This window comes from Diadema setosum, chromosome 18 (genome assembly GCF_964275005.1).
Source record: "Diadema setosum chromosome 18, eeDiaSeto1, whole genome shotgun sequence".
NCBI lineage: Eukaryota > Metazoa > Echinodermata > Echinoidea > Diadematoida > Diadematidae > Diadema > Diadema setosum.
In genome coordinates, this window is record NC_092702.1 from 18038662 (window position 1) to 18060494 (window position 21833).

A 21833-nucleotide genomic window follows, 5' to 3' on the forward strand; every position below is an offset into this window, starting at 1 on the left:
GTCTGTTTGTGCTTGTGCGCGTGTTTTTGCGTTTGTGTGTGTGTGTGTATGTGTGTGTACTTTAACATCATACAGTCCTCTTGTTCGTCATTGAATAATAATGATGTAAGGCCTCTCATTCCTTCAAGCTATCCCCAATATGCGGCCATCTGCGCTGTCTATACCTGTTATTACCATTATCTTTGTTCCCTTAAAGGTACAGTTTAGCTTTGGGAGCAGTGATTTAAAAAATGTTCGAGATATCACATTTGAATCATAATATGTAGAGGTCAGGTGTATCACAAAACATCCTACAATGTAAAAATTTTGCAATAAAGCCTAAATTATAAGGAGATATCACTATTTTTCTCGATAAACCATAACTGTATTCGGTTTAGTCTGGAAACATTTCTATTATAACTATTGTTTACATTTTGTATATTTAACAATACTTAACATTAATCATATTGATTCAAATTTCTACATTGGTTGTTTCTATCCCTAACTCACATTTTACAACTATTTTGAAGCATTAAAGCTGGGTTTTTGTTTCATCTGCAAATGGTAAATTATGCCTTTAAATGCAAGATCAACTTCAGTTTATTTTTATTCTCATATTTTTGTTTGGCGTCAAGTTTGTCATTTCTGTGTATACCTTATTTCATTTATCTTCTTCTGCTGTTAGAGAGCTTTACGTTTTAAAGTGTAGTGAAATATCAATTACTTTATCATTTACTGAAAGTGCATGCAGAAATCAATTACTGTATGATTTACTGAAAGTGCATGCAGAAATAAAGTCCTTCCTGAAACAAGGAAGTAAGTAAATCAGTCAAATCAATCAACACAGGTTACATCCTGGAGTGCGTGGAAGAAATATGACCTAATGGATGGCGTGATGGATGGATTAAAACCAAAGCTTGGATCAGGATACAGAAACTCACCTTGAGGCTTACTATACAGAACAATGGTAGCAGCAAAAAATGTATACCCAGCATATAAAAGTGTGCATACTACCGTCTTCAGTATGAGAATTATGTCTCTTTGAGTGTGCGTGAGTCTGTGTGATATCCTACAACTGGCACAAGCAACCACTAATAAGTGTGAGGGTTATTATATACAATGGACCCAGAAAAAAGATGTATACATAATCATACAGGAATGTCAAATGTGAATGTAACAGACGTTTAAAAAATAAATAAAGCCAAAGGTACAAATGTCAGCAATGATGACGAAAGTGAAAATGTCAGAGGTAAAAACGCCAGAGGTGAAAATGCGAAATGTGAAAAAGTAAGGGGGAGAAAATGCCGGAGGTATGTATGAAGTAATGTCAGAGGTACAAACGCCAGAGGAAAACAAAAATGTGAGACTTGACAATAACAATCGCCTGGATGTTTTGACTGAATGAAGGTTGGGAATGAATGGGGAGCCTAGCCGAGGGAAGTAAATACAGGGAAGAAAAGGCGGGCTGTAATACGATACAAGGCACTCGACAGCTAGCATGCAGAAGATAGTCAGCAGCACCATGTCAGACAACAGAAGTAAGGGAAAACAACTCACAGCAGAGAGAGAGAGGGGGGGGGGACAGAATTTGACAGACGAAGTGGTGGTTCTTTAGATTTTTGAGGGACGAAATGACAAAGGTAGACAGATGGGACTCGAAAGGAGGTCACTTTTACTTTTCACGATGATCATCGACGTTGGGTTACATAAATGAAATAAAAACATGCAGAGAGAATCGTTCCAAGGTAGTTGTTGACCGATCGCTGATTCTCCACTCGGCATTTCCCCCCTGCATCCAAAGTGCCTCTTGCTGTGCTCCCCGACCCCCCTTCATAACTTGGTTAAGGACATGAGGGAACATTTTGTCGTTTTGCATATTGTGTCTGAATCGGAGACTGAAGCCATGTCGGTAAATTACGTTTTGAGAGAGAAAGAAAAAGATAGAGAGAGTATCCAGGAAGTTTGGCCCAATATGCCGAGACGGTCTGAAAAGCTTTGTTAAATTGCTACTAGTTCATAATGATCCCAATGGAAACGATTTCATGCTCCGCGGAAGAATACCATTCGTCTCATTAGTTGGCCTCTTGGGAGGACCTAATCGATTTATGGTCCAAGAACGGGTCTTCCTATTTCCTCCACTCCCCTGGTTGACGAATAATTCAATGTTTAGAGCATGCGATGTTAAAATCACCGGTACCCCATGGTAAATTCTCCAGGTAGATGAAGCGACTCTATTCATGAAATGAGAAGTGAGATATTTCAGTCGAGCAGGAGTGCAAGACACCAATAATAGCTCGTGAGTGATTGGTTTGAGTGCATCGCTGCCCTCCCATAAGAGCAAACCTTCCCTCCTGTCCATCCCCACCAACCTCACCCCTCCCTCAACCCCCTTTCTCTCTCTCTCTCTCTCTCTCTGTTCCCTTTCCGTTCCTTAACGTGCCCTTCTGCATTCATTTTTTTTCTGTCCCCCTTCACGGGCTTACATTGTCGGTGGACTCTCGTTTATTGCGAGATTTTGCGAGACATGCAATTATGGGCCAAAATGACTGAATGCAAACAAGGGGCGGGAACTCTCCTGATCTGGGGGCATTTCATGAAGGAACTTGTCGGATAAAATGTCCGACAAGTCAATTATATCCGACAAGTTCAGAGAAATCAGCCAATCAGATTAAAGAATTTCTCAAAACTTGTCGGATATAATTGACTTGTCAGATATTTTATCCGACAAGTTCCTTCATGAAATGCCCCCCTCACGACCAGCGAACCAGTGGAGGAAGGCGGGGAAAAAAAAAAGTTGTGGCAACTTCTAATAATTACCATGTTGCACTTTTCAGGGTAGGTCCGATATGTTCTTCTTTCCCCCCATAATGTTGATACTCGAAATACATCTCGTTAAACGTCTTATATATGAGACAATAAATGAGGTCATTTAAGTTATTGTCAAGATTTGAAGTAAGCAGTTTTTACAAATATCCTGAACTTTGTAATAAAAGATGGAAAATTGCCTTAGAAACACAGCCATGCAAAAGGAAACGTATGTACGTTTGTATGCATGCGTGTTTGTGTATAGATGCATATACATTTTTCATTGCATTTCTTGCATTGTAAGTGAGACTTCACGAACCGAAATGTTTGGGTTTTTTTTTATGAGACGAAAGAAAATTAAATCGACTGTCGTTGGATTTGTGATGGGAAACAACAAAAAACAACAACAACAACACCAACGAGAATACACCATGTACAAGACTATGTTTATTTCAACTGCTGTCATTTTTTTCTCTATTCACAGTCGGGTGGCGTGCCATGTTTATGATTCAAAACAAGAGGTAACCTTTCGGCAAACAATTTCTCTCTCCAGATGGAGAGGGAAACACCGACTTTTAACAATTTCTCCATGCAGCTGCGCGCGGGGAGAGAGCTGTGGCCAAAAATTCTCGATTGGATTCGCAGACAGTCGTGCCAATAATATCAAATCTGGCCCACGCAAATATATAAGTGCGTTGTAAGATCATGATAAAAACTTCCCTTGTGACATCGCGGAACAAGAGTGCTTTCGCGCCGATATTAAAGCAATATCGCTGACACAGATCAATCAGGCCCGGTCGTCTGCTCCCCGGGCTATGATGATGTGCACATACATAAACATATCTACAGCAAACAATGTGACCGATACCAACTAGGGGTAGATGTCTCGGCTCTGTAGAAATTCTTGTCTCTCGGATCACCCTATACCATGCAGCTGCATGCTGACATAAAGTCGAGCCGTATTCTGTATAGATAGCAGCAAGACCAGTTGCTGCCCCTACTCTTTCTTGAAATGTTCTAAATTCACCTTTGTTATAGGACAAAATATAGAACTGCACTTGATATCAAGAAATATAGGAAAGGCCATCGAAGAGTATCAAAGATGATAGTAAACTGTAATAGGGGATGAAGGAATATGGTATAGGACGCATGGGGTAATACCTTCCCCCACCCCCACCCTCACCCCTCCTACCAAGAAAGTTCCTTCGTGCGGCCTTGTTCTGCAAGGATTGTTCATATTGTGCACCCACCAGGTGGCGCACACGGACCAGCTGTTCACCCAATATCACCTCTCTTCCAATCCTGTCCAAGTTATACCGAGGATCATCGAAATATGAATAATGTAACGACATTTAATCGAGATGGCTTGTTTACAGTGTCACAGGAGAAAGCGGATGCGTGGTTTTTTTTTCTCTTGAAGCTCGACAGGGCGTAGAAAATGGAACAACGTATTGCGTGGCGTCTCAAATCAAATAGGGTTGTTTACATCGGTGTTCTTTGACTCGTCGTATCTTCTTTCAACAGAACTGATTGAAACTGAAGTTGAAGTCAATCTGATCATTATTAAGCCACAAAAAACTGCATCATTTTATAAAAGGTGCAGACAATACAATATACTCTCCTTGATATTGAACCTTCTCTGATTGGAAACTGCATTTCGAAGATAAAGATACAAATGAAGATATCTGATGACTCTGTATCCTTGAGGTTCATACAATCTCATTTTGACTTCGATGTTTGATTTACATCACGGTATTCATCCTATCTATTGCAACGCAAGGAAGGGTAAGTACCATGTTCAGACTTTCCCTTGCTTCCTACTTCCACATCTTCTGCTGATAACATCAAGAAACCACACGACGTAAACACGTTATGTTTTGAAATGCAATTTTTTGTGATAAACTAATACACTAAACTTTATAATAACTTATGGATTTCTCTGAAAGAAAAAGAAAGAAAGATATAATCTCCTCGCGTTTCTGTCGTCTCGTTCTCTCTCGCTCTCTTGCCCTCCCCTCCTCCTCTTCCTCCTCCTCCTCCTACTTTTGATGTTATTATGGGTCGTTTTCACTTGTGCTTGTCAAATTTTATCTCCAAGGCATATCGTCAGAGACATTTAGTATAAGTGTTATAATGATTATTTTGTTATAAACATTCGACAGAGCAGAGATACATTTTCACATAATGCAGCCAACATTAAAGGTTCAAGACGTGTGCCCCTATAAAATGCACTTTCTTCCATTTCTGCCCTCTTCCTCGTAATCACGGGCCTGGCCAACAGACTTGCACGCATCAGTAGTCTTCATTTCCTCCTACTGGGACTGTTATTTTCCCTCTATCACTCTTCCAATTTTCCCCATCATCATCCCATCCAACCGGAGCAGTCAGTGTTCCAAGGCCGACCCTGCAGGCTGCTGCGCGAGGCATAATCGCTCGCCGATACAAGCTGTTGTCTCATAACACGTCCTCGCTGAACCCAATAACGGAAGGTCGATGGTATTTGCCGAAAAAGGGGGAAAATAAAATGATGATTTGCACCATCTAATCTGTAGGGAGATGAAAATATCAAGCTTCGTGAGTTTGGTGGAGGGAACATACGTTTTAAAGGTCTGTCACTGATCGTACAGAAGATGGCAAGGCAAATGACAGGTAAAACTTACAAGCTTTCTATTGCTATTCCCTAAGACATCATACTCCCTCTCACCTCTATTCTTGACCTCAATCTCATTACTTACAGGGTCAAAAGTGATGGTGGCATTGCTCCGTGACTAGTAAAAACCTCTGAACATTTCTTAAAATTCCCACGACACCATTCCCTCCCATTACACCGCCCCCATGAAATACACGAACACACATTACACTCACCACAACCACCACTATACCACGACCCTTCTTTTCCATTTCGTGGTATTATACCCCTATACGCCTACTCAGTGGTCAGTGTCCCCACTTGAGAAGAGAGGTCATGTGTTAATATCAGACACGCATAATGCTACAGAAACTTATCAACATTTCAAACTAAGAAAAAAGGGAACCTAAAGGAAAATCTTCCATCTATTTTAAGTTGACTTGAACTTCATACAAACAAAACAAGGACAAACATAGACCTACGTTACCATGACTACTATTAGTTTCATTAAATTATGGATGAAGACATGGAATGGGAATGAAACTGTTATCCTTTAGCAAACTGCATAATTTGCGTCTTTGAATCACAGTTCTTTCACTATATCATTTTAAAAAAATGAATGCATGAAATTCGCTTTTCCATTTTATGTATGATTTCTATACCCCAGTCATCACATTAGGACTTGTAAGGTAATACGATGACACCATCACCCCATATAATTTGGAAACATGAATGTGCTCAATACATAACAGTTTCCTTTTAAACAACAGAAAACTAAAAATAAAGAAATCCTTGACTTTAAAGGGATCGTATATTTTTGGTTGAGACCTAACTTCAGGATCCTACCATTAATTTGGGGTGAGATAATGAGAAACCTTTTACGAAACATGAAAGAACATGTAATTCCAAGAAGAAAATTGGTTTTGAAATGGCTGAGATATCCAAAAAGAGGCGATCCTAATAAAAAGGTGGGACCCACCTTTTATTAGGATCACTTTGTTTCACTTTGTTTTGGGATGTCTCAGCCACTCCAAAACCGAATTTCATCAAATAAACTTTGAATTACTCGAAGAATGTCATACTATATCATAAGCGGTTTCTTGGTATCTCGCAAAAAGTTAAAAGCCAAATTCTCATCTCCACCAATACTATACAATCCTTTTAACGTCAACGTCAATGTCCTTCCCATGCATCTGGCATAAGATGTTTATGTCATCCAGAGGTGTGAACGTCTAAAGTGCAAAGCGATTGCTGCAATTTTGTAATGCCATTAATTAATTACTTTTCACTTTGCTTTGATGTTCGTCGTCAATTGTCGAATGCCACATTGGCATTTTCATTTAATCCATCTTAAATCGCTGAAATGTATAGGTGTAGTGAGATTTTTCAAAATGCTGACTTTGCGTTTGAGAGCTCAGTGAATTAAACATTAAATGTTGACAAGGTTGTTGAAATCTGATTAACAACTACAACCGGCCGAGGTGAAATGCGCAAATCAAAGTTAGTCCGTTGTTAAGAACACTTGCTGTCACTTTTCGCAGACTATACGAGAATCATCCTCAGATCAAAAGCACACCTTTTTACTCACGATTTCTGCAACCTTCGCTGCAGATAACGTGTACACTTATGTGATCAGAAACCACGATATCACGATAGATATCTCTGATATATATATATATATATATATTTTTTTTTTAGATAACTGACGAAACAGCAGTTTTCGAAGCAGATCATTCTACCGTTTATTGGAATTGACATTGAGAAAATTGACAGAAAAAAAGAGAGATTGAGGGAAAGAAAACGGAAAAGAAAGAAAAAAGGTGAGAAGACGAATAGAAAAAAAAAGAAGAAGAAAGGCATAAAATACAAAAGATTTTGATATACTATTATTAAGGTTCGGTGTCTTTGATTTTAAAGCAAAGGTGATTGAAGCAGGTAAAAAAAGAAGAAAGAAAGAATATAAAAAGAAAGAAAGAAGGGGGAAGATGAATGGAAAGAAGAAGCACGGGAGAAGACACCGATGATGTTTCATTTCTGCCGCCTTTCCAGTCCGGTGTCATTGACTCTGAAGAAAAAGTCAATTCAGGCATTCATTAAAGGGATGGTATAGTTTTGGTTGAGGTGGGGATTCTGGTTTCCAACTTTTTTTGAGAAATAATGAGAAACCTCTTAGGAAAAATGAAATGACATGCATCTAAGAGAAATTTAAAGTTTATTTGATGAAAACTGGTTTTCAAATGGCTGAGATATCAAACAAAGAAGTCCTAATAAAAGGTGGGACTCACTTTTTATAAGGACCACTTTGTTTTGCTTTGTTTTGGGATAACTCAGGAACTCCAAAACCAATATTCATCAAACTAATTTTGAGTTCCTCTTAGAATTATATGCTCTTTACTACTTCATATCAGGGCTTTCTAATTATCTCACAAAAAGTTAAAGTCCGAATCCCCACCTCCACCAAAGCTATAACATCCCGTTAAGTAGTACGTATTTTTACAATGTCGTAATTCGCGTGGTTACGGCCTTGTTTTTCAACACAAGGATGTCCTTTCGGAGGCTTAGTGAATGTTGTTGGCGCTATGATCTAGACCCCAACTATAGCACATGTTTACTCTTGCATTCCAAGACGACAGGACCAAAATGGTATTCTTCCTTAAATTATGTTGAAAACCTTAAAGTTCCTCAAAACATTGGATCTGGGATGAATCTTGAATACAACATTATGTCTTTACTAGCGTCTTAAAGAAAATGAATAGTAATAACAAGAAAAAATATATGTATATGAGAATAAGATAAATGATAATGAATGTCTTCCTCATTACAATTCGGAAGTTATTTCATTTAATTTCATTGCATTGCATTGCATGTATTTCAGTCCAACAAAGTATAACTACAACATAACATTTGCAAATACAAAGTTGTAGGAAATCAAAGAGACTCACTTCTTATAATAATCCCACACATCCACACAGCCGTTCAGCCCATACAAAGCCACGAGCCACCAGTTGTGTAGTCAAGATATAGATCACTACTAACTTTACTATGGTCGAGGATTCGGGATTGACACCCTAAATTTCCTTTAAAAAAAAAGAATTTTGAATCACATAGGGTACGTCATTCCAGTCCCTGTTTGTGACCAGCAACTGCGGGAAACGAAAGTAATTTGTCAACTCTTTCGTCACACTGTGAATTTGGGTCAACCAAGTTTAATGATACTATTAATTTTCTTTATTTGCCATTAGATCCATAGCAATTACTGGATGCGCCCGTGAAAGTCAGCCATATCATGATGAGTGGCCTTAGGCTCGCCAATATCAACGACACTTACTAGTTGACCGTGACAACTGATGGACACAAGGACCAAACCACGCTGTCACCGTTCACTGAACCCGTGATGCGAGCAATGGTCAATATATAACGCCTCGAGCATTTTAACGCCCCGCTGACCGTTCCCTGATGGGGAGGACGCCGCCTCATTGATGCTGCGTTGATGACCACTCTCGCGGCGTGGGAGATTATGAGATCAGGGGGGCATTTCATGAAGGAACTTGTCGGATAAAATATCTGACAAGTCAATTATATCCGACAAGTTTTGAGAAACTCTTTAGTCTGATTGGCTGATTTCTCAAAACTTGTCGGATATAATTGACTTGTCGGACATTTTATCCGACAAGTTCCTTCATGAAATGCCCCCCAGATTTGGCTCGTCAAATTTTGCGGCAGAGCGCTCATCAGGGCTGAAACAAAATCTTATGGCCATATGTCACCACGTTTGACAACTTGTCAGCTCTGTGAAGTGAACTTCTCCTTCACCGATGTCTTTGGTCTGTACTAACACATTGATCTATCACGCAAACACGCACACACATACATACACAATCACACATGTATACATATATATATATATATATATATATATGTATATACAATATATATATATATATATATATATATATATATATAGTCTAGGTCCAAACATGTTGCAAATTCACGTATTGGCTCCAATATAGCGAAGAATCAAGAAATAAACTAGTAATGCATTATTTCGCCAATAAGAATGAGTTTATTGAACAACTCAAATTTTCGGTGGCCTCCACCTTCTTCAGGAGTCTCGACGGGAGAAGGTGGAGGCCACCGAAAATTTGAGTTGTTCAATTAACTCATTCTTATTGGCGAAATAATGCATTACTAGTTTATTTCTTGATTCTTCACTATATATATATATATATATATATATATATATATATATATATATATATATATATATATATATTTATGATATATGCATTATCAGAAAGGCAATCAAAGACAAATTCTATAAAGAAGAAAAGAAGAAGAAAAGATACGGAAAGGGGAGGAGCTAAAAGATCTACGTTGTCATTCGGCAGAACTTTGGATTCGTAAAAGATTATACCACGGAGAGAATTCAGATGTTCACCGAAGAATTGCAAAAGCAAAAGTTTCAAGAGAAAGTTTGCCGGAGTCGAAGAAAACAATTCTACTCGTATTTGGCTTCTTGCGCCAAAGTGAGATGGCTGCGGTAACTGTACACGTTAAAAGGGTGCTTATCAGTTTAGACCCTGCGCGCTGACGGCTCTATGATAACAAAAACCCACTCCGCGATTTCCCGCGCACCCGAGATACGTAATCAAAGAGCGATTAGAGCTAGTCTAATAGCTTCAGTTTGCACATTGTCAACTCGGGAAATCTCGCCAGGGAAACAGAATTAATTGCTTTCGATCCCGAGATTATATCACTTTCACCCCCGTAACTATGGCAAGCCGTTCGGGTCAATGCGTCAGGTAACTACACGTACCTCGAAACACCTACGCGTGCCTGACCACACGTAACGCGTGGGTACACGTCACGTTACGTGTACCCACACGTCACGTAACGTGTGCTTAAGCACGCGTAACGCGACGCGTGGGTACACGTTACGCGACGTGTACCCTGGCGTAACGTGTGGTTGTACCTGGCGCTACACGTAGTCCATCACGCGTTACGCGTGGGGTAGGCACACGTAACGTCAGGTTGACTACACGTAGTCAAGTGTACACGACGCCACGCCAGGCTCCTGAAAAATTAGCCTTGTTTCAGGATATGTTTTTGTTTTTTAATCTGCTATAGTCGATCCGTGTCTAAATATTTTTAATGAGCTGAGATATCTTGTGTAGGGGAAAAATACGTGTCTAAATAATTTTGATGAGCTGAGATATCTTGTGTAGGGGAAGAATATCTAAGTTACGGAATTATGATTTCATTATTTCATTTTTAATGAGAGTGTTTTGTTTTTTTACTTTGTGTCTGCTAAAATGAAATCGATACTTTTTAGTGTAGTCTGTTGACTTTTAATGAATAGGCCTATGGCGTTAATTTCACGGATTATGATTTTTGTGATTGTTTCTTATTTTTTCTTATGTTATATATCCTATATGTGTAGGCATTTGTTTCATGTTACTTTCATTTGTTTTTACCGCTTCTTCAGTATACTGTTCTTCAGTATCACTTTGCACTGATCATTACAGTACCTGTACAGTATTTGGTCCACATAATAGTGATGAACATAGATGCCAGTTACGTTATTGTTTAATTTAGGTCGTTGGCTGAGCAATTAAATTCTTCCTTTTCAACCACAACTGGAAACTGATTGTTTGAGGAGAAAATGAAACAACCGGAGAGGGTCAGTTTAGCCACAGAGAGAGAGAGAAAAAAAACAGGAAAAAGAAAGGGAGAGGGAGATCGGAAAGGAGAGGAGAGGAGAGAAGAGAGCTTGTGGAGCAGAAAAAGGCAGAGAAAATTTGAGCTGCTAAACACTGATGGACACAGTCACTCACACCTTACATACACACATAAACACACACACACACACACACACACACACACACAAACGATCACATACATACAATTCAGTTTTTTCTATAACTTTATTACTACTTTCACTTTTAACTTGTGGATCTATGGAATATGGAATTTATCAGAATAATTTGCCAGTTTCCAAAGATTCCCCCTTTTATCTACCTTGCTCTTTATCACAATCACAAGCATCAGATAACCATCATCTGTCATTCATGCAATCATTTCGGCTCACAACAACAAAACAATTGTTTTCCCATCAAATTTTACAATTTTTTGTTTTGAGAATCATATTTTCAATGAAATCACAATTTTAATTATGTAATGCACATATCAATAAAATACAGTAATGCACTTGCCGCCATGGTCCATATGCTCATGCCACTTCTAGTATGTACCAATGAACATGCTTCTGCTTCTTGGCCCAATTTCAGTTATATGTATTACAGTGTGTACTTGAAATGTTGGTTTTGTTGCAATAACCTAATACAAGGCTGAACATTATCCTTGGTCTAGGGACAACAGTAAGAGACAAACGGGTCACTGAAAGTTTGTGAGCATTTTCATTGTTCCTATATGTCTTCCTTGCCTAGAAAATGGAAGAAGATCTCACGGCTCACTAATTGCATGTATTTGAGCTATCGTCACGTGATGGCAGATCACCATTACTCTTCACAGCTATTGAAAGTTATTTCTAAATTGCTTTGTTACAGTCATTGTGTGCATATTGCAGTCTGTAAACAGTGAAGGATAAACATATCACTCAAGGAACCTGGCATACCATTGCATTGTTCCCCAAAATCATCCAATTGGAAACAATGAAAACAAACATATTTTGAGAATGAAAGTATTCATTAGCACCACCAAACAAAATCTGGTGAAATTTTGTCACAGCTCTTAACCTTGCGACAAATGTCCATATCTGCGACAACTTTTACTCATTAATCAAACTGCTATACTTCTGCATTGAAAACCTTTTTACTAGTATTTGTGCAGTGGTTGTTTACTTTTCTTTTAAAGTTTGAATGTATCCGACATAAGCTATCTATATACACACACACATATATATATATATATATATATATATATATATATATATATATAATATATATATGTACACGAAATATAGATATGCAGTGGCGGATCTAGGGGGGCGCAAATGGCCCACACCACCCCCCCCCCCTTTATTTTAGGTTAAAAACAAAAGATATAAAAAGAAAAAAAAATGAAATGAAACCTGGAAGTGGCACCAGGAATATTAGTTGCCCCCCCCCCCCCTTTACAGAATTTCTGGATCCACCCCTGATATGTATATTGACACATACATACACGCACATATACTAGTAAACATTCTTATTCACATATGTCATTTGTTATCTGTGGCTTTCACCATGTAAAAAACACTTTCACGGTCTGCATATTTGATGCGGTCACACCATTAATCATAAAAGCACATGATTTCATATACTATATGAGAAATGCATTATGCCCCACTAAAATCTACTTGTTGCAAAACAATCATCTTGTCCTTTTCATACTGAATGCTTGTATACATTTTACACTGTAGACCAAGAACAAAGCTCCGTGCACAATCACCATTTTATACACCGTCCCTTTAGTTAATGCTCTCAAAGTGAAAGAAATTGTCAGTTTTGAGTTATGTTAAAGAGTAAATTCCAGAATGAAAGCACATTGTAAATTTGAAAAGGCAGATATTGAAAATGCATGCCTTGCTGAGTTTTGAAGAGCCAGTCATCTTATCTTACTCCTCAGAGATAACATGAAAGAGTTGTTTAATGTAAAATAGCAGAGCATGTGAATAAGTGCTAAAAATGAGATTATTTGCAATACCTCTAGGACAGTTGGAATTTCAGAACTGCAGTACACGATTTCAGTTGCAGAGACCAACAACAACAACAACAACAACAGAAATCGATATTGACCTGCTATTGTGATGAGTTGCATGGTCAGATTATTCAATATAAGGAGCCATTACTGTCACTAAACTCTCAAGAAATGTTGAAACTACGGCTCCCATTTCTGTGTATCAAGATGCCGTGGACATAGGGCACGGTTAAGTGATGAGATCATTTCTTGCCACAGAAATGAACAAAGCATGGCTCTGTAACATATATTCTATGTGGATGCTCCACACCAGTGCTTGACTACTGGCTTAACCACACAAAGAATGACATTGTGCCTCATCATCTGTGTACTGTACAAAGAATGAGCTCTTCCAGAAGGGAAATATCCACAAGTTTCTAATTGAAATCATAGTCAAGCACCAATACTTCGATGAGTTATGATGAATTTGTCAGTGTTGCAGCCTCTGACCACTGTCTGCTCATGACTTTCTTCCCTTGCTTGCAGAGAGTGATGACCCCGGCAGCCTGATGAAATGTCTTCAGAAAGATTACTGCCTTCTTTTATCTCCACTGACTGTCGACAGCGAGCTACTCATCCTTTGCGTGCTTAAATAGTACCACCTTCCAACTTCAAGCTTGCCGAGTATGATGATTGAGTCAACTGAGTTATACCTTCATAAGAGACAAGAAATTTCAGAAAAAGAAAGTGGACAAAGAAAATGAGATTATACTTCACACATAAAACATCTCCCAAGAATCTAACATGAGTCTTGTGTTAAGATATATGCACTGAGATGTTAACCTCCCCATATTAAAGAAAACAAACAAACAAACAAACAAACAAACAGGAAGATTTGACATAGCAAACATGAAGACTCTTGTGAAGGCCTATTTCATGCATTACAATACGCCAAAAGACATCTGAATTAGGTAGACTGCTGTAGTCGATCATTATCAGAAAATGAAGAAAATTTCCATTTTTTAAGGAAAGTGAGACTTAAAGGGGACCTCCGGATGATTTTCAGACTTTTACATTTGAACAGCTATAAATCAGTTAAACTGAGTACAGAATTTCAGAATTTATAGTGATTGGGATAAGGAATGAGAATGTTTTCAAAATTTATAACAAATTGCAATGAACAAGGATGATGACATGCCAGCCTCACCATAAGCATGATAAGAATGCATGAGTTGGGGCTCAAGGAAGCAGAACAAAAGAAGAAGGCATGCATAGATTTTTCACAGGTGAACTTGTTGAGCAAGTGGTATTGTAATGGAATTACACTGCTACATTTATGAAATATATGAGGCTCTGATGTCATCAACACTGTTCAGTGTAATTTGTTTAAGATTTTCAATTTATTGGTTTCTCTGCTCAAGGACCACAATAAATTCCACGAATCTATACATGGAGCTGTTGATTTATGTACTTCATGATGTGAAATTATGAAAATCGTCCGGAATGCCCCTTTAATATGAGATGATGTCTGACCTCTTTATACACAGAATATGAAATTTAAAAAAAATGTCCTTTCAATGGAGTGAATTATTATCTATAATCAAACTGCATTGCAAAATTCCTGCCTATGAACTGCCATAAAGTTTTATGTTCTCATCATTATGTTGTGCATTATTATTCTTATGTATTGTAAATATGTCTGTGCAGCTCTGCATTCATTTGTAGACACGTGTGCATTTTTGCCACCATATATCTGTAATTAATATTTGCTTACCAATACCTATTGTGAGAATACCAATTGGGAAGTAAAAATTGGCATACACATGTTCTTGTGAGTTTGTTTGTGTGTGAATTCATTAAAATTGTGTGATACATTTCTATTAAGCGTTGTACAATCATTCAATCATATTTCAACAGTTTAATGTACATGTATATGGCTTTCGCAATATCTTACGATCAATAATAAACAATTACTAAGTGGCTAAATTCTTGTCTGCAAGACATGTCCAGTGCTCCAATAACATAATGTTGATATCAGTGCAAGTTTTTTATTTCTTAATTGGTTAAGACACCAATAGCTGCTTTTAAAAAAATAATAATTTCAAATGTCAAACTGACACTAGCTGGTGTTCTTGCATGACATACACAAGAACCCAGAATATGATATAAAGCATTGCTTTTAACCCTCACTATAAGCTGTCGAGGAGGGGGCTGGAAGGTCCCCCTCGGCATTCCTAGCAATGTCGTCTTCGCAGAAAAACTGTGGCTGTGATGTTTCACAACTTCTTCATTTCAAGTGTCTGCCGCATTCTCCCTATAGAGACCAAATTTTAGACACCCAGGAGGAAATTGCATATAAAATATATGTACATGCATGTCAGACCAAGATATGCTCGAAAACGTGGTACAGTTGCAATGAAATTTGTGCTTTCAGTCAAATTTCACAACAGCATGATTATTTTTTCTTTTCTTGATTAAAATCAATGAATAACATCTTTTCATGCTCCGAATACTGTCAACTACAAATTGCAATCGCACTGTTGAGATCTGGAAGGGGGAGGGGGCCTGGGAGGAGCCTAACTAAGATTACCTCCATCCCTCCCTTCCCCCTCTTTTATCTTCCTAAACAGTTGAGGTTAATACAATGATAGTAGTTTGGATGAGTTCACGTACTCAGTGAAACACTCACCACATAACTCCTTGTTTTTCCAGCTACAGAAGAGCAAAATGCATGTCAAGAAGATTGGCACTGTCTTGTTGCAGCGTAGCTTGGCAATGGGTGGACTGATAGTCTCCCTCTTAATGTCGATCAATTCCCCAGCTGATGCATTTCTTCAGCTAATTCATGGTAATAAACACAAGAGTCAACCTTTCATAACTTGATTGTACAGTGGCAGGTGACAGATCAACCCCCTTCCCCCCCCCCCCCCCACAGCAACAACAAATAAAACACTAAACCCAGGACAATGAAATTCCCTGAAAGTATGAAATAGTCAACATCCCCAAGCATCTATGACTTGAAGGCCTGAAATTCATCAAACAAATCATATTTGTAGGGGTTTTAGTGCACTCTACGAAAGCACTCAATAAAGGAGCCTGAACATGAAAAGGAGCCTGAAGATGTAGTAATGTCTCAACCTCATTCACACACTATGATTCATTACTGTCAAGAATATCATTTTAAACGAGGTAAGTTGATATTCAGTAAACATCACATCACAAAATGTCTGCGTATGAACTTTCATAAAGTTCATATGCTGATTCATTCCACACAATGCATGTGCATGAGTACATGAGAATGTAATGTGCATTTCATTCTCATGTACTGCAACTATGCCTTAAACCCATTTAAACTGCGCACATGAAATTTGTAAACATGTGTGCATTTCTGTCACCAGATTTGCAAATTGATATTTGCTTAATTCATGCCTACTGCGAGATTACCAACTGGAAAGTGAAAACTTAATGTAGGCATATACTTGTGCATTCCTTATTATTTCTTATATTTTAATTTATTATTATTCCTACAATATAAAGTTTTGACTGAATCCTTACACAAGTCACAAACAATACTGAGTGGCTAACTCTCCCACACAAGACAAATCTCATGGTGTAACAACTTACAGTTGACATTTCCAGGGAGGTGGGACTCAGTATTGCAGGCTTGGCTTTTGATCCATTTCTTTGGTAAAGGCACCAAAAGGTGCTAAAAAAAAAGAAATTAAAAAAAAATTATCTCAAATGTTAAACTGATTCTTACACTGTAGCTGTTTGCTCTGAACAGAAACATCCTCCCATATTCCATGTACAAGAACCCTGAACCTCGTAAAAATACAGTTTTACCTACTGTATAACTTCATTAGAAATTGTGATTCATGATACATTATAGCGGTTGATGTACTTGATGATATACTCACCACTAAGCTATCATTTGCTTTTCCAGATTTTAATGAGCAAAACACACATCGGTAAGATTGGCACTGTCTGGGTGAAGCATGGACTGACAGTCTTCCTCTCAATTCATGTCAATACAGTCCCAGTCACTTCTTGAGCTACATCATGGTGATAAGACACAACAGTAACTTTGATAATTTGATTGTACACAACTTCAGGACAGTGGTAAATGGCAGATCACAACCCTTTGCCCCCCCCCCCCCCAAAAAAAAAACAAAAACAAAAACAAAAACAAAACAACAACAACAAAAACAACAATCACTGTGGAAACTGAAATTCAATGAAAATATGAAAAAGTCAAGATCCTCAGACAGCAATAACTTGACGTCCAAAAAATTCATCAAGGCAAAGGATTTTGAGGAGTTAAGTGATTTAGAATAAGGGTAAAAGATCTAGATTAACCTTACAAAGTAGCATTCAAGGTTTATTGGCTTTGACTTGTGCCCACTGACTTAAGGATCACACACTACTCAGTCAACCTGAATGAAAAAGAAAAGCTTGTTTACTTGCCCATAACCGTCTATGATCACCTGTCATATGACATTTTTGTGTGAGTGGGAGAGGGTTGTGGGGAGAAGGAATGATCACATATTGTTTTGTTACGAGAAATAGGAATGGGAAAGTGAAATGTGATGACCAAGAGGAGTATGATATTAGTTACTGACCAATGATAAACTTCCAATTGGGACACACATACATAATACCTCTACATTCATATCCACATTAGATATTCTGCAGACACAACATACTGTTTATAGTTTAAGAACTGATTCAGTCAGCAAAGTGAAGAAAAATAAAACATGTTACATATATGCCACCTGACAGAAATTTGAACACCTCAAGATCAAATGTCCTCATCTTTGAGTAAATGAAGTTCACTGTATATTTTAATTTTTTGATTTTTCCTTTTTTATGGCATACATATTGGTAATACACTAATAACTGTTGTCAGCCCAAGATATCATTGTATTTATCTTATCTTTTCTGAAATGATATACTGCTGCTATGGTCCAGGCTGACATCACAATCTTTCTTTGACTTTATTACAGCAAAGTGGTTCCCAACCCTTTCTAATGTATTGATTTTAACTTCACATTTTTTTAATGTGATCATACACAGCCATGTCGCTGTAAATGAAGTTGCGATGCCATATATGCTCTGCACGGCGTCTGTTCAGGCTAGTGATCAGTAAAATAGTCTAGTCTAGGAAGATTACAGTGCTTATCAATACATATTCTTTGCCTAAGAATTCAAAACATAAGTGAACTGGGGGGGGGGGGGGGGAAGTAACGTGCCCCATGTGCATTGTATGTCATTATGTGAAGATAAGCAATGTGTGAAGAATTAAAAAAAAAAAGCAAAATACTATGCCTTTGCTAGTATGCTGGGGAAATACTCCATGTCTATCAGTTGATAAGTAAATTGTTCTGCTGTTCCAAGAATCCCCAACGTACTGATCAACATACCTATATCATACATATTTACATATATATGCATGGATTCCATGATCATGGAAATTAGCAAAAAAGAAAAAAAAAAATCACAGAATGACTATCCCAATGACCTGTCAATTTTCCATGTCCAACCATAGATGGCCAACATAATCTGTACCGGTGCCTCTGTTCCTTTTCATCATTGTTTGGCCTTGCATTGACTATAATTTTCAAGTCTCACCTTAATATGCACTTTACAAATTTGATAATTTTGAGAATTATGAGGGTAAATACTAGGCATAGATTCTACTGTACTGTCTAATTTGTCTTTTGCATACTGTCGTACGTCAAACATGTAGATCTAACGTTACATTGTATTACACTTGCTGAAAATAGAATAACAATATTTAGGCCTATTCCTACTTGTTCACAATAAGTAGGTCTAGGTCTATTTATATAGGAGCCTACTACAGTACTAGTACAAAATAAGGCGCTGATGTAGTTTGGTTCTGTGTAATTATTGAGATTTGGTCATGGATACGACGGTACATCATCAGCGCCTATACCTATACACAACCCACAAGGCCACAGTATCCATTCATGGCAATCACGACGGGCGTGCTCCCCCAGAGCTTCGGCGGGCTACACAGTCAGGAAAAGTGAAAGTACAGGGCTGGAAGACGGACAAGTCGAGCAATTTTGGAGTGCATTTTCTAATCGTGTACCTACAGTTTTCGTATTAACTGCAATTCTGTATGACATGAGACACATTAGTGTGGTAGACCAATAGTTTGTATTGCTATTAATCAATATCATGGGCGAAAAATAATCAAATGAACTTACTGTCACAGAAGGGTGCAATGTCGAGTACACTCAGAGTAGATCCGTTACTTCGCAATTCGTGCGGTACAATCCTGCCATACGTCTCTCTGTAGTTACGTTATACGTGTCTTCAATCGGCAGTCTAGTCCGCCACAGCCAACGTTAGCTTATTTCATATGAAAGGTAATTTGTCAATGGTGATAAAAATGATAATAAGGCACGATTTGTAAGAATGATAGATAAAAGATTATGATAATGTACTGTTGTCTGTAGACTGACTACTAAAGTATAGACCTGTATTACAATTTTCATTTTATTATTTTTTAAAAGGCTATAAGCCTTACGCACGGCTAACTTTCCAGTAGCCTGGCGTGGCGTCGTGTACACTTGACTACGTGTAGTTAACCTGACGTTACGTGTGCCTGCACCTCGCGTAACGCGTGGTGGACTACGTGTAGCGCCAGGTACAACCACACGTTACGCCAGGGTACACGTCGCGTAACGTGTACCCACACGTCGCGTAACGCGTGCCCACACCACACGTAACGTGTGGTGTGGGTACGCGTAACGCCAGGTCAGGCTTCACTGTGCAAAACCCATAGGCGAGCCCGACCTGGCGTTACGCGTACCCACACCACACGTTACGTGTGGTGTGGGTACGCGTTACGCGACGTGTGGGTACACGTTACGCGACGTGTACCCTGGCGTAACGTGTGGTTGTACCTGGCGCTACGCGTAGTCCACCACGCGTTACGCGTGGGGTAGGCACACGTAACGTCAGGTTGACTACACGTAGTCAAGTGTACACGACGCCACGCCAGGCCCCTGAAAAATTAGCCTTGTTTCAGGATATATATATATTTTTTTAATCTGCTATAGTCGATACGTGAATAAATATTTTTGATGAGCTGAGATATCTTGTGTAGGGGATGAATATCTAAGTTATGGAATTATGATTTCATTATTTCATTTGGAATTAGAGTGTTTTTTTTTTTTTTACTTTGTGTTTGCTAAAATGAAATTGATACTTTGTATTGTAGTCTGTTGACTTTTAATGAATAAGCCTATGGTGTTGATTTCACAGATTATGATTTTTGGGATTGTTTCTTATTTTTTCTTGTTATATATCCTATATGTGTAGACTTTTGTGTCATGTTACTTTCATTTGTTTTTACCACTTCTTCAGTATACTATTCTTCAGTATTACTTTGCACTGATCATACCTGTTGGTCTACATAATGGTGATGAACATAGATGCCAGTTACGTTATTGTTTAATTTAGGTCATTGGCTGAGCAATTAAATTCTTCCTTTTTAACCACAACTGGAAACTGATTGTTTGAGGAGAAAATGAAACAACTGGAGAGTGTCAGTTTAGCCACAGAGAGAGAAAAAAAAACAGGAAAGAGAAAGGGATAGGGAGATCGGAAAGGAGAGGAGCTTGGATCAGAGAAAGGCAGAGAAAATTTGAGCTGCTACACACTGATGGACACAGTCACTCACACCTTACATACACACATAAACACACACACACACACACACACACACACACAAACGATCACATACATACAATTCAGTTTTTTATATTACTTTATTACTACTTTCACTTTAACTTGTGGATCTATATGGAATATGGAATCTATCAGAAAAATGTGCCAGTTTCCAAAATTCCCCCTTTTATCACAATCACATGCATCAGATAACCATCATCTGTCCTTCATGCAATCATTTCGACTCACAACAACAAAACAATTGTTCTCCCATCAAATTTTACAATGTTTTGTTTTGAGAATCATATTTTCAATAAAATCACCATTTTAATTATGTAATGCACATATCAATAAAATACAGTAATGCAATTACTGCCATGGTCCATATACTCATGCCACTTCTAGTATGTACCAATGAACATGCTTCTGATTCTTGGTCCAATTTCAGTTATATGTATTACAATGTGTACTTGAAATGTTGGTTTTGTTGCAATAACCTAATACAAGGCTGCACATTATCCTTGGTCTAGGGACAACAGTAATAGATGAACGGGTCACTAAAAATTTGTAAGCATTTCCATTGTTCTTACATGCCTTCCTTGCCTAGAAAATGGAAGAAGATCTCACGGCTCACTAATTGCATGTATTTGAGCTATCGTCAAGTGTTGGCAGATCACCATTACTCTTCACAGTTATTGAAAGTTATTTCTAAATTGCTTTCTTACAGTCATTGTGTGCATATCGCAGTCTGCAAACAGTGAAGGATAAACATGTCACTCAAGGAACCTGGCACACCATTGCATTGTTCCCCAAAATCATCCAATTGGAAACAATGAAAACAAACATATATTTGGAGAATAAAACTATTCATTAGCACCACCAAACAAAATCTGGTGAAATTTTGTCACAGCTCTTAACCTTGCGACAATTGTCCATATCTGCTATACTTCTGCATTGAAAATCTTTTTACTAGTATTTATGCAGTGGTTGTTTACTTTTCTTTTAAAGTTTGAATGTATCCAACATAAGCTATCTATATACACAC

General features: G+C 38.1%; 1 long non-coding RNA gene across 2 annotated transcripts; it reads right to left on the reverse strand.

Annotated features, from left to right (window-relative positions):
- Positions 1 to 13549: 13549 nt before the first annotated feature.
- Positions 13550 to 19580, reverse strand: LOC140241841 (uncharacterized). 2 transcript variants are annotated; one of them, XR_011902109.1, is made up of 4 exons: positions 19321 to 19580; positions 17008 to 17142; positions 15780 to 15928; positions 13550 to 13803 (listed from the first exon to the last, which is right to left on the reverse strand). It is a non-coding gene; the product is annotated as an uncharacterized lncRNA (long non-coding RNA). The 2 variants fall into 2 exon arrangements; XR_011902110.1 differs by lacking the exon at positions 13550 to 13803 and adding an exon at positions 15324 to 15404.
- Between the last annotated feature and the right edge of the window lie 2253 nt (positions 19581 to 21833).